This window comes from Macaca nemestrina, chromosome 11 (assembly GCF_043159975.1).
Source record: "Macaca nemestrina isolate mMacNem1 chromosome 11, mMacNem.hap1, whole genome shotgun sequence".
In the NCBI taxonomy this organism is placed as follows: Eukaryota; Metazoa; Chordata; class Mammalia; order Primates; family Cercopithecidae; genus Macaca; species Macaca nemestrina.
This window is the reverse complement of record NC_092135.1, coordinates 37,932,176-37,941,640: the sequence shown is the minus strand read 5'-3', so window position 1 is coordinate 37,941,640 and position 9,465 is coordinate 37,932,176. Positions and strand designations below refer to the sequence as shown.

At 36.1% G+C, this 9,465-nt stretch overlaps 1 long non-coding RNA gene across 2 annotated transcripts in view; it reads left to right on the top strand.

Moving 5' to 3' along the window:
- Positions 1-4,828: 4,828 nt before the first annotated feature.
- Positions 4,829-9,465, top strand: part of LOC139356965 (uncharacterized) — a 46,665-nt gene continuing 42,028 nt past the window's right edge. The window contains exons 1-3 of one of the 2 annotated variants that reach the window (XR_011609534.1): positions 4,829-5,038; positions 6,087-6,140; positions 8,451-8,513. This is a non-coding gene — a long non-coding RNA (uncharacterized lncRNA). Of the gene's footprint in view, positions 5,084-6,086; positions 6,141-8,450; positions 8,514-9,465 lie in introns of both variants that reach the window. The other variant, XR_011609533.1, reaches the window with a different exon arrangement.

The following is a 9,465-nucleotide window of genomic DNA, read 5'->3' as shown; positions in this document are numbered from 1 at the left end:
CCATAATATAAAAATGCTGGCAAAACAGTAAATGCTGATGGAGACGCTGTAGCGAGTTATCCAGGCGGTCTAGCTGAGACAACTGCGGAAAGTGGCTACACTAAACAACAACTTTTCAATGTAGTCAAAACAGCCTTATCTTGGAAGAGTGTAACAGGTAGAACTTTCATAGCTAGATTGTTGAAATGACAACAAAAGATTTAGAATATTCCATAAACTTAACTGATCAAGCGGTGGTAGGGCTTGAGGGTATTGACTCCAATTTTAAAAAGATTTCTGTGAGTTAAATACTATCAAATAGCATAGCATGCTACAGGAAAATCTTTTGTGAAAGAATCAACTGATGCAGCAAACTTGACCCTTGTTTTATTATAAGAAATTGCCACAGCCAACCAACTTCAGTCGTCACCACTCTGATCAGTCACATCAAGATGAAGGTAAGACCCTCTACCGGTAAAAATAGTATGATTTGTTAAAGGCTCAGATGATAGCATTTTTTAGCAATACAATATTTTAACTAATGTAAGTATATTTTTAGACAAAATGCTATTGCATACTTAATACACTACAGCCTTTTGTGTAAGTGAAACGGGGATAGTTGCCTTGACCCCTTTGCAGGACTCATGAAGGGGTGACTCCCTTACTCAGCCCATAGCTCTCAACCCCTTGCTGGAGGGAGAGCATGCAGATGAGCGGGTGCAGAGGGCAGGATGGGTGCTTCTGGGAAACTGGCAGGAACAGAACTCGACAGGCCTGAAGCAGCATCTACAGGTTGCCAGTTACTCCCAGAGCCCCAGAGGGCATGTGTTAGAGTGCTTCTTCTCTTCTCTCCTTCTCTGCTGCTCCACTGCTCTGCCGCTTTGCCGCCTGTGGAGCCTGGGGTTTTTATGGATACAGGTTGGGGGACTTGGCAGGCCAGGGTGGTTTTGGAAAAGGCAACATTCGGTGGGAAAACAGAAATGCTCTTTGGGCTGGGGGTCTAGGCTTGAGTGTGAGGCTTCACCAGGGACCCTCTCTTTTCTGCCTAGTATTTCCCTGCCTCCTATACAAATTATTTGCATAACTTTTAAATGTACTAGGAAACAAAAATATGTGTGTCACTTTCTATTGCAATATTCATTTTATTGCAATAGTCTGGGATTGAACCAGCAGTATCTTCAAGGTATTCCTGTAACTTTCAATGTAAATGTTTTATAGTCACTCTATGGAGGATGGGAAGGACACACTCCCAATGGAATAGTTCGAATATCACGAAGACTGATGACACCACATCCACTAACAGCATAGGGAAATATTTGTAACTCATGCCATAGGGTTTTCTAGAGTGAGCAGGGTTGGTACAGGCTGGTCCAGGTGGCAAGAGTAAATAAAGCAAGACTGGAAATAAGAATGTGGTTGAAAGGTGGGCCAGGGTGCACATTTCCACTTGACGGATGGGGTCTGCATGGTTAAAACTTCCCACTGACCTTAAGGTAAGGTCATGCCTGTTTATTTTATTTTAAATCAGATTCCCAAATGTGATGAAAAAGGGGGAGAGGTATTAGTTTGAAAGCTATCTTTACTCAAACACTGAAACTGAAGTCTTCCTCTTTAATACAAGGATTTGTGGCCAATACAGGTGATTTTAATTTAGTCTTGTGAAAGTTGTCAGAATTAAAATGGAGTCACTTGAGTTAAAAACCCTGACAAATCAAGCCTATGAATGCCATGAAGAGAAGGGTCTCATGCACAAATTCTTGATAACAAAAACTATCACAAAAGACTGCAAAAACCACAGCCTTGTACAAAGACCATCACAACCTTACACAAAATAATACTTCTGCAAGGACATCTGCTCAGCAGCTGTCTGTCCAGCTTCACACTGGCATCACCCTTGTTATTGATCCTTGTAGCCAAGGATAGTTATCTCAAAACAATTATGTAATCCTCTCTATATTTCCTCTAAAAACCTTTGTCTTCCTTTACCTTCTTGAATATGCACGTAGTTTATTACGGCACACATATTTCCCTTGCAATACCTCTTCCCTAATAAGTGTTATTTTCTTTTAGAGTCTTCCTCTCTGTTGTTTAAGTTGAAAGCCTATAAACCTACTTGAAGACTGGCTTATAATTATAAATTCCCAGGATAGATATTTTTGCTCTCAATTCAGTACCAAAGTTGAAGGAAGTGAGTTTCTTTGGTGTCCCCTCTACATGATCTATTTATTTCTTTCTGCCTTACACAGATGGTATGACCTTTTGGGATTCCATCTTTATACATAAATCTTTTACAACACTGTTTTCCTAATGTGGACCCTAAACTTTAACCCCAATGGCCCATTGGTACTCTGGGAAGCCAACCAAATATAAGCTCCAAGCCATCACTGGCCTATAGATACCTTCACTTCTACCCCAGGATTCCTACTTTAAGTTTATTTTGGCCTCTAAAAGTTCTGTATTTCCTTGTAGCTCTACTATGTATACATAATGTGTATGTCTGTGTGCATGTGTGTTTGTGTGAGTTTTAACACTTTTAATGTTTTCATTTTGTTTGTTTTGTTTTGTTTTTAGCAAAAGGACTATTCAGGGTGTCTTGATGGTCATTCTCAAAAAACAAAGTTTTGTTATCTTTTTGTACACTCTAAACTAATTTAAATAAAATGAAAATACATAAGTTCTTAATAACAGTAGAAGTCACCAATTAAACCATATGAACAATGTGGTTTTTGGTAATAGTTCCTAACTTAGTTCAATTTCTTCTTTCTCCAATTTGGTAGTTAGCATTTTTCTAAGACATTTTTTATTTAATTGTTGTTTTTCAGTTTTTAATATAATATATATAGTATTAAAATGTTAATATTCTCTATTTCTATGTAATTTATTTTAATTCCTGAAATTATGTGTACCTGTATATTTTTGTCCTGATTATATTTGCAAAAGCATTTTTGCTTTATTATTTTTATTTCATTACATTCTCCTTATACATTTTTCATATTTTAATGTAAAATGAAAAATCCCTATGAAATAACCTTGTTTTTTTTAATATCTAGTACTAGATTTCTATTGCTTTTATACCAAAAGTATTTTTTGGCTGGATATAGAAGATTTAAGACACAATCTTTACTATCACTCTCAAAACTGTAAAATTCTCAATCATCTTTTTTTTTTTTAGCATTTTGCATATTTGAGGAAGAAGAAATTTTGGAGACATTCTATCCTAAAACGGTAAAGAAGTAATTGACCTGTTGTAGTTTGTTAATTTCTTTTTTACTCAACATAAACTAGGTGAAATGTGTTATCGTAACAATAGACATATAGATTGAAAAGAAAGCAAAAGATCAGCACAGTTCCCAACAGGAGTTGAGTAGACCACCTACGGTAACACTGCAATGTCTATTGCCTTCCAAACTGCTGGATCACCCACTATTTTTCAAACGTAATACTATATTCGGTAAAGATCAAAATGAGATATGATATTTGCCCTTAATCAACTTGTATTTTAATTGCAATGTCAATTGCAATATGAAGACATGAGTGACTGAGAATGTAAAATAAACTGTCAAATTATTTGCTAATGAATGTGAAAGGATGTCAATTCATGGCTGAAAATATTTAAGTTTAGGATAAATCACAATTTCTCCTTGACAGAAAGGTTGCTAACACCTAGTAAAGTTGATTCTAATCTCATTCAGGGCTGTGTTCATTTTTCTGCTCTGTTCCTCTATTGAGGTCTGCATTTCTTGTCCATATGTGACTCTTAGAAAATTCATTTAAAAACTATTTCCAGGCCCACTTGGAAAGTCAAGAGAGTTTTGTCTGTTTTATAAATGTGTGATTAAATTTACTTCACATTAATAAAATACCATTTTCAGAGCTGGGATGTTCCCTGAGCTTCACAGAGTCAATGAATATACTTATAAGAGGAGATATCATCTTTATGAATTAAATTAAGTGATGAAAGATAGTTGCCTGTCCTGTTTTATTTCTAAATTATTTTCCTACTATTCAATTTCTTTTCTTGAATTATATTTATACTAGTAGCTTGGAAAATCATCATCCACTCACTACATACATTTCCGTGTAACTGTTATTATTACAAATCATTTATTTACTTTTTGATTCACTTTTCTTCCACGAAATGTATTAAAAACCAAATGAAGAGGAACTGTTAATAAGTAAGATAAATGAATTGAAAGGCCTTTGACTAAATTGAATAGAAAATCTTTTTTTCTGTCATTCTTGCCAAGATAATTTTTATATGCTGCTATCGAAACCAAAGACTGAAGTATGACTTTTTTTTTTAGAGAGTATTTTACCAAAGCCAAGTTATGATTACGTTTACAAGATTATTGCACATTGCATAGTACCTTCCTTGTCAGAGGAAATTCAATCTGTTGAAATCTAATGACATAAAAAACCAAGATGATTAATTTCTACCACCTCACTTTACTCAATTCGTAGAAGAATTAAAAAATTCAAGTTTTACCCTCTACCCAATCTGAGTAAATGCTTTGCCATTTGTAAGTCTTCTGATAAATCCAGCAAACTATCAAAGATGAACATCATCATTCAGTACTTTTTCAATCTTTTTTTTCACTAGTACATGTAGATTACTATTTTTCTATTTTGAAATAAGAAATTGATGTGATGAAAATTTCATTTTTAAGTACTGGATGTTCTGTTAAGAGGTTTGGACCATATTTATATAAGTGTGTAAAACATTACTTAATGAGGAGTGAAATAACAGATTTTACTGTGCAAGTAGAACTCAATGACAAAGAGGGACAATAAAAGGTCTCTGTGATAGAATTCTTCTATATGTTCTATTCTGAGGTTACTGTAGTTCTCCAGTCATTACTTTAGGTGAAATAGATCAACCTGGGGAAGTTCTCAGCTTGTCAAATGATTTCGGAGAGTATAGCAAGGTTAAACTGAAGATCTGCTTAACTGATTCCCTGGCTTAGTTCCAGCATGTGCAATGATGCAGTTCTGAAGTGCAAAGTGCTTAATCATTAAGCTTACTCTGGAAGGAAAACACTTTACAAGTTTCACTACACAAGTATGATGTTGAATTCTCTTTGAATGCAAGTCTTTTCAACTCAAGGTGAATTTCCACTCTGTATTAATTTCTGGATGCTGGCTTTTGTAATTTTGCTGCCCATGTTATTAAATGTCCTTGAAGGATTTTGATGCACTTCTGAGCACCCACTATAGGCACTAAGAAACATACAAATAAGTAAGAGATTTCCAAAAGTCAAGGAGGAATGAGAGACTGCCAAAATCACATAAACAGCATATGAAAAATTCCATGTAAATTGTACAAAGAAAAAAAAACACAAAAAGTTTTAACAGAGAAATTTTATTATCAAGAGGCACCAAGAATTTCTTTATAGATGATATGAAATTTAAGATAATGACAGGAAATGGGGATAAGGAAGCAGAAAAGGTGAAAAGTAGGATATGTTCCTTGGAGAGATAAGACTGAGCAAAAATCAGGTAGGCAGAAAGCTTTAGAGCGCAAGTGACAAACTACAAGCAGTCCAATATGGTTAGATCATAGAGGACTTGTGGAATTACATTTGAAAAATAGTTATAGATAATTCATAAGTGATGTTGGATATTAGTTTTGGTTGATATGTGTTAGCCACTGAAGCTTTTTAAACAGGGAGTATCAAGCCAGAATGTGGGTAAGCATTTACTTAGCTGAGTAGTAAGGATGAATTGAGTTGGGAAGAGTTAGAAACCAGATTTATTTGTGGTTTATAGAAATAGTAGTATCCCAAATTTGTCTAATAGTAAAAAATGAATTGAAGTTTGTGGCTTTCTAAGATAATGCAGAAATTGAAATTGTACAAATATGGGAGACAGAAAAACAAAGAAGAGAAGATTTGTAGGATGCCGTGGTTTGAATGTTTGTTTCCTCAAAAACTCATGTGGAAATTTAATCATCATTGTAGCACTATTAAAAGGTGTGACATTTAAGGGGTTATTAGGTCATGAGGACTCCAGCCTCATGGGTGCATTCAATGCCTTAATAAGAGAGTTTTTAGTTATGGGCTCCCTTTCTTTTTTCCCTCTTTTGTTCTGTCATGTTTTGACATAACAAGAAGATCCTTGCAAGACACCAGCACCTTGATATTTGACTTCCAGTCTCCAGAACTGTGAGTTAATAAGTTTCTTTTTATTATAAACTACCAGTCTGTATCCTATTATAGCAGTAACATAAGGACTAAAATATATGGGAAGGTGGTAAGACTTTTGAACATGTTAAATTTTAAATAAAAGCAGGTGAACATACCCAGGAAATAAGAGAGAGAAAAAGTTTAGTTCATGAGGAAGTTGTCAGAGCAAGTAATAAATATTGAGGAGCAATTGACTGAGGACTAGCCGTTGAAGCCTTTGATTTTGCGTCAAAATGTGTTCTGCCCCTCCCATAACCTAAAGTAGATCCCCTTCTTAGTTTTTTTTTAGTTATTTTCTTTTCTGTTTTATTTTTTAAAATGCATGATTACATTTATTTTGGTGTCTATTTGTTTGACATCGGTCTCCACAAGGAGACTATGTAACTGTTAAAAAAACATGAACCTTTCAGGTGCAGTGGCTCATGTCTTTAATTCCAGTGCTTTGGGAGGCCAAGGCGGGCAGTTCACTTGTGGTCAAGAGTTCGAGACCAGACTGGCCAACATGGTATAACCCTCCCTCTACTAAAAATACAATACAAAACAAAAAATAGCATGGCATGGTGGCAGACACCTGTAATCCCAGCTACTCAGGAGGCTGAGGAAGGAGAATTGGTTGAACCTGGGAGGCAGTAGTTTCAATGAGCTGAGATCGTGACACTGCACACCAGCCTGGGTAACAGAGTGAGACTCTGTCTCAAAACAAACAAACAAACAAACAAAAAAAATGAACCACAGTTGATGTCTCAAATGAAAAAGATTTAATACAATAGTTTGTATTTGGGGGTGGGGTAAACAATAATGAAGTGACAACTTTATTTTAGCTGTCTTGATCCCTCTCATAACACCAGGAGACCATTGTCTCAGCTTCATTTTTTTTTTTTAGAGACGCTCAGTGAACACTCCATAGATTTTTTCAATGTCTCCAAAAAACTTGCCTGCTTTGTCTTATTTTTTCACTCTCTCCTCATCTCTCACATCCCAATGCCCTTCAACTAAACTTGACTCTCCAGAGTGCCCAACGTGTGCCCTTCCTCACAGTCAGTTACTTTTCCCTAATGAAGTAATTTAATTAGTCTCCATCAACTTTTTCCAGTGAATTGCAAATTTAACATAAAGGACTAATCAAAGGGGTGTGTGTTGACATCCGGAACATATTGGTGTGTAGAGGTGAATGACCAGATAGTGGACATGGCTTACGTCATCTTTTGAGCTTGGGGAAAAAGATCCATTAACCAAGCCTCAGTTTTTATAAAAGCAACAAAGTATTAGAAAAAGTTCCAAGAGAAGAAGTGTTCCCAGGCTGGTGGGACTGAGAAGTAAGGCAGTTTTTCCTTGCCCAGCTATGCCTCTTGATTTCCATGTGGCAGAGAAGGGCTCCAGCTCCTTTTCTGCTGCTCCTGACTCCAGCAATCTCTGTGACTATCTGTGAATGATCCAGGGAAAAAAGATGAGCCCTTCTGCTCTTGGTGCTCTCCCTCTCTGAGTATTTAAATCTGTAATATTGTATTGTATTTTATGCTGAAATTTATTAGAGAATAGATATTACCACACATGAAAATGGTGACTATGGGCTGAGCACAATGACTCATGCCTGTAATTCCAGCACTTTGGGAGGCTAAAGTGGGAGGATAGCATAAGGCCAGGAGTTCAAGGCCAGCCTGGACAATAAAGTGAGATCCATCTCTACAAAGAATAAATTGAAAAATTAGCCAGGCATGGTGGCATGTGCCTGTAGTCTTAGTTACTTGGGAGGCTGAGGCTGGAGGATCTCTTGAGCTTAGGAGTTTGAGATGGTAGCAAGCTATGATCACACCACCGCACTCCAGCCTAGGCAACAGAGAAACTCTGCCTCTAAAACAAAAAATGGTAAATATGGAAAGTGATGGTTCTGTTAATTTGTTTGACTGTAGTAATTATTTGTACTATCTATATGTCTACTGAAACAGCATTTTGTACACCTTAAATCTAGACAATTAAAAAATCTGAATCAGGTTTTTTACTCTTTAAAGACTAATTGTATTTATGGAAAATCTGCCCCCCTCGGTTTTTGACCTCAATGAGAAACTCATGTTTCTCTTTAAAAAACTTAGTTCTGTCTTGGGTTTTTATGTACCAATCTCTTACCTTAACATGCTAAGAGAGCAGCATTTCCTCTACCCTATCCACATGGACTTATATTATAAATCATTTTACTTTGATTCCTCAAGGTCAAGTTGCTGTCAAAATATAAGAGTGGTCAAAAGCCTCAGTTTTTTCTCTTTCTTTTTTTTTTTTTTTTTTTTTGACAAGAGGAACCTGAACAGTCTGCTGAAGCACCTGATGTTTGGCCTTTCTGAATGTCATGGAACATGTGTGAGTATATTTCTTTTTTGTTTGTTTGTTTGAGAGTTTTGCTCTTGTAACCCAGGCTGGAGTGCAATGGCACAATCTTGGTTCATTGCAACTTCTGCCTCCCAGGTTCAAGCAATTCTCCTGCCTCAGCCTCCCAAGTAGCTGGGATTATAAACATGTGCCACCATGCCCAGCTATTTTTTTGGATTTAATAGTGATGGGGTTTTACCATGTTGGTCAGGCTGGTCTCGAACTCCTGATCTCAGGTGATTCATCTACCTTGGCCTCCCAAAGTTCTGGGATTACAGGCATAAGCCACCCTGACTGACCCTTGTTAGTGTATTTTTAAACAATTGTTACATTAGAGAAAAACACACTTGCAAAGTCTATGTAATATAAAATGATCTTAATTTTTGTAATTTGATGCAATATTTGAATAGGATTACTGCAGGTTAAGGAATATGGGTTTTTAAAAAAAAGGAGAATGAAGTGTGAAGTGAAGAAATATGTAAGAAAAAAAAGTTAGAAGAAAGAAGAGAGGTTTCAAAGGGAAGGCAACCACAAAGTCAGGGGAGAAGAGTAAAGCAAAAAAAAAAAAAAAAAGTAAAAAATTTTATTCAAAACCTATATGAGCTCAGCTTTTGTCAGGCTTTTGGGGCTCATTTACACATTCTAACTGTAGACAAACCTTGCCTGATTCTCATGCCCCTCAAAACTCTGAATACCATTTCTCAAGAATATATCAATCCTCAAAGCCAAACAGAGTAGACAAGGAGGTAAACACAAGAAACTGGCACATAACATGTCTCCCAGGAGGTACAAGGCAGAATGGTGAGCCTGATTGAAAAGAAAATTGGCATCACATAAAGAAGAAAATAAAAATAGCAGCATCCCAGCATGTACAAATAATTCATGCAAAACTTTGGATGTCTGTGTAAATCAAAGCTGTACATTTTTGTCATAAATTAAATCA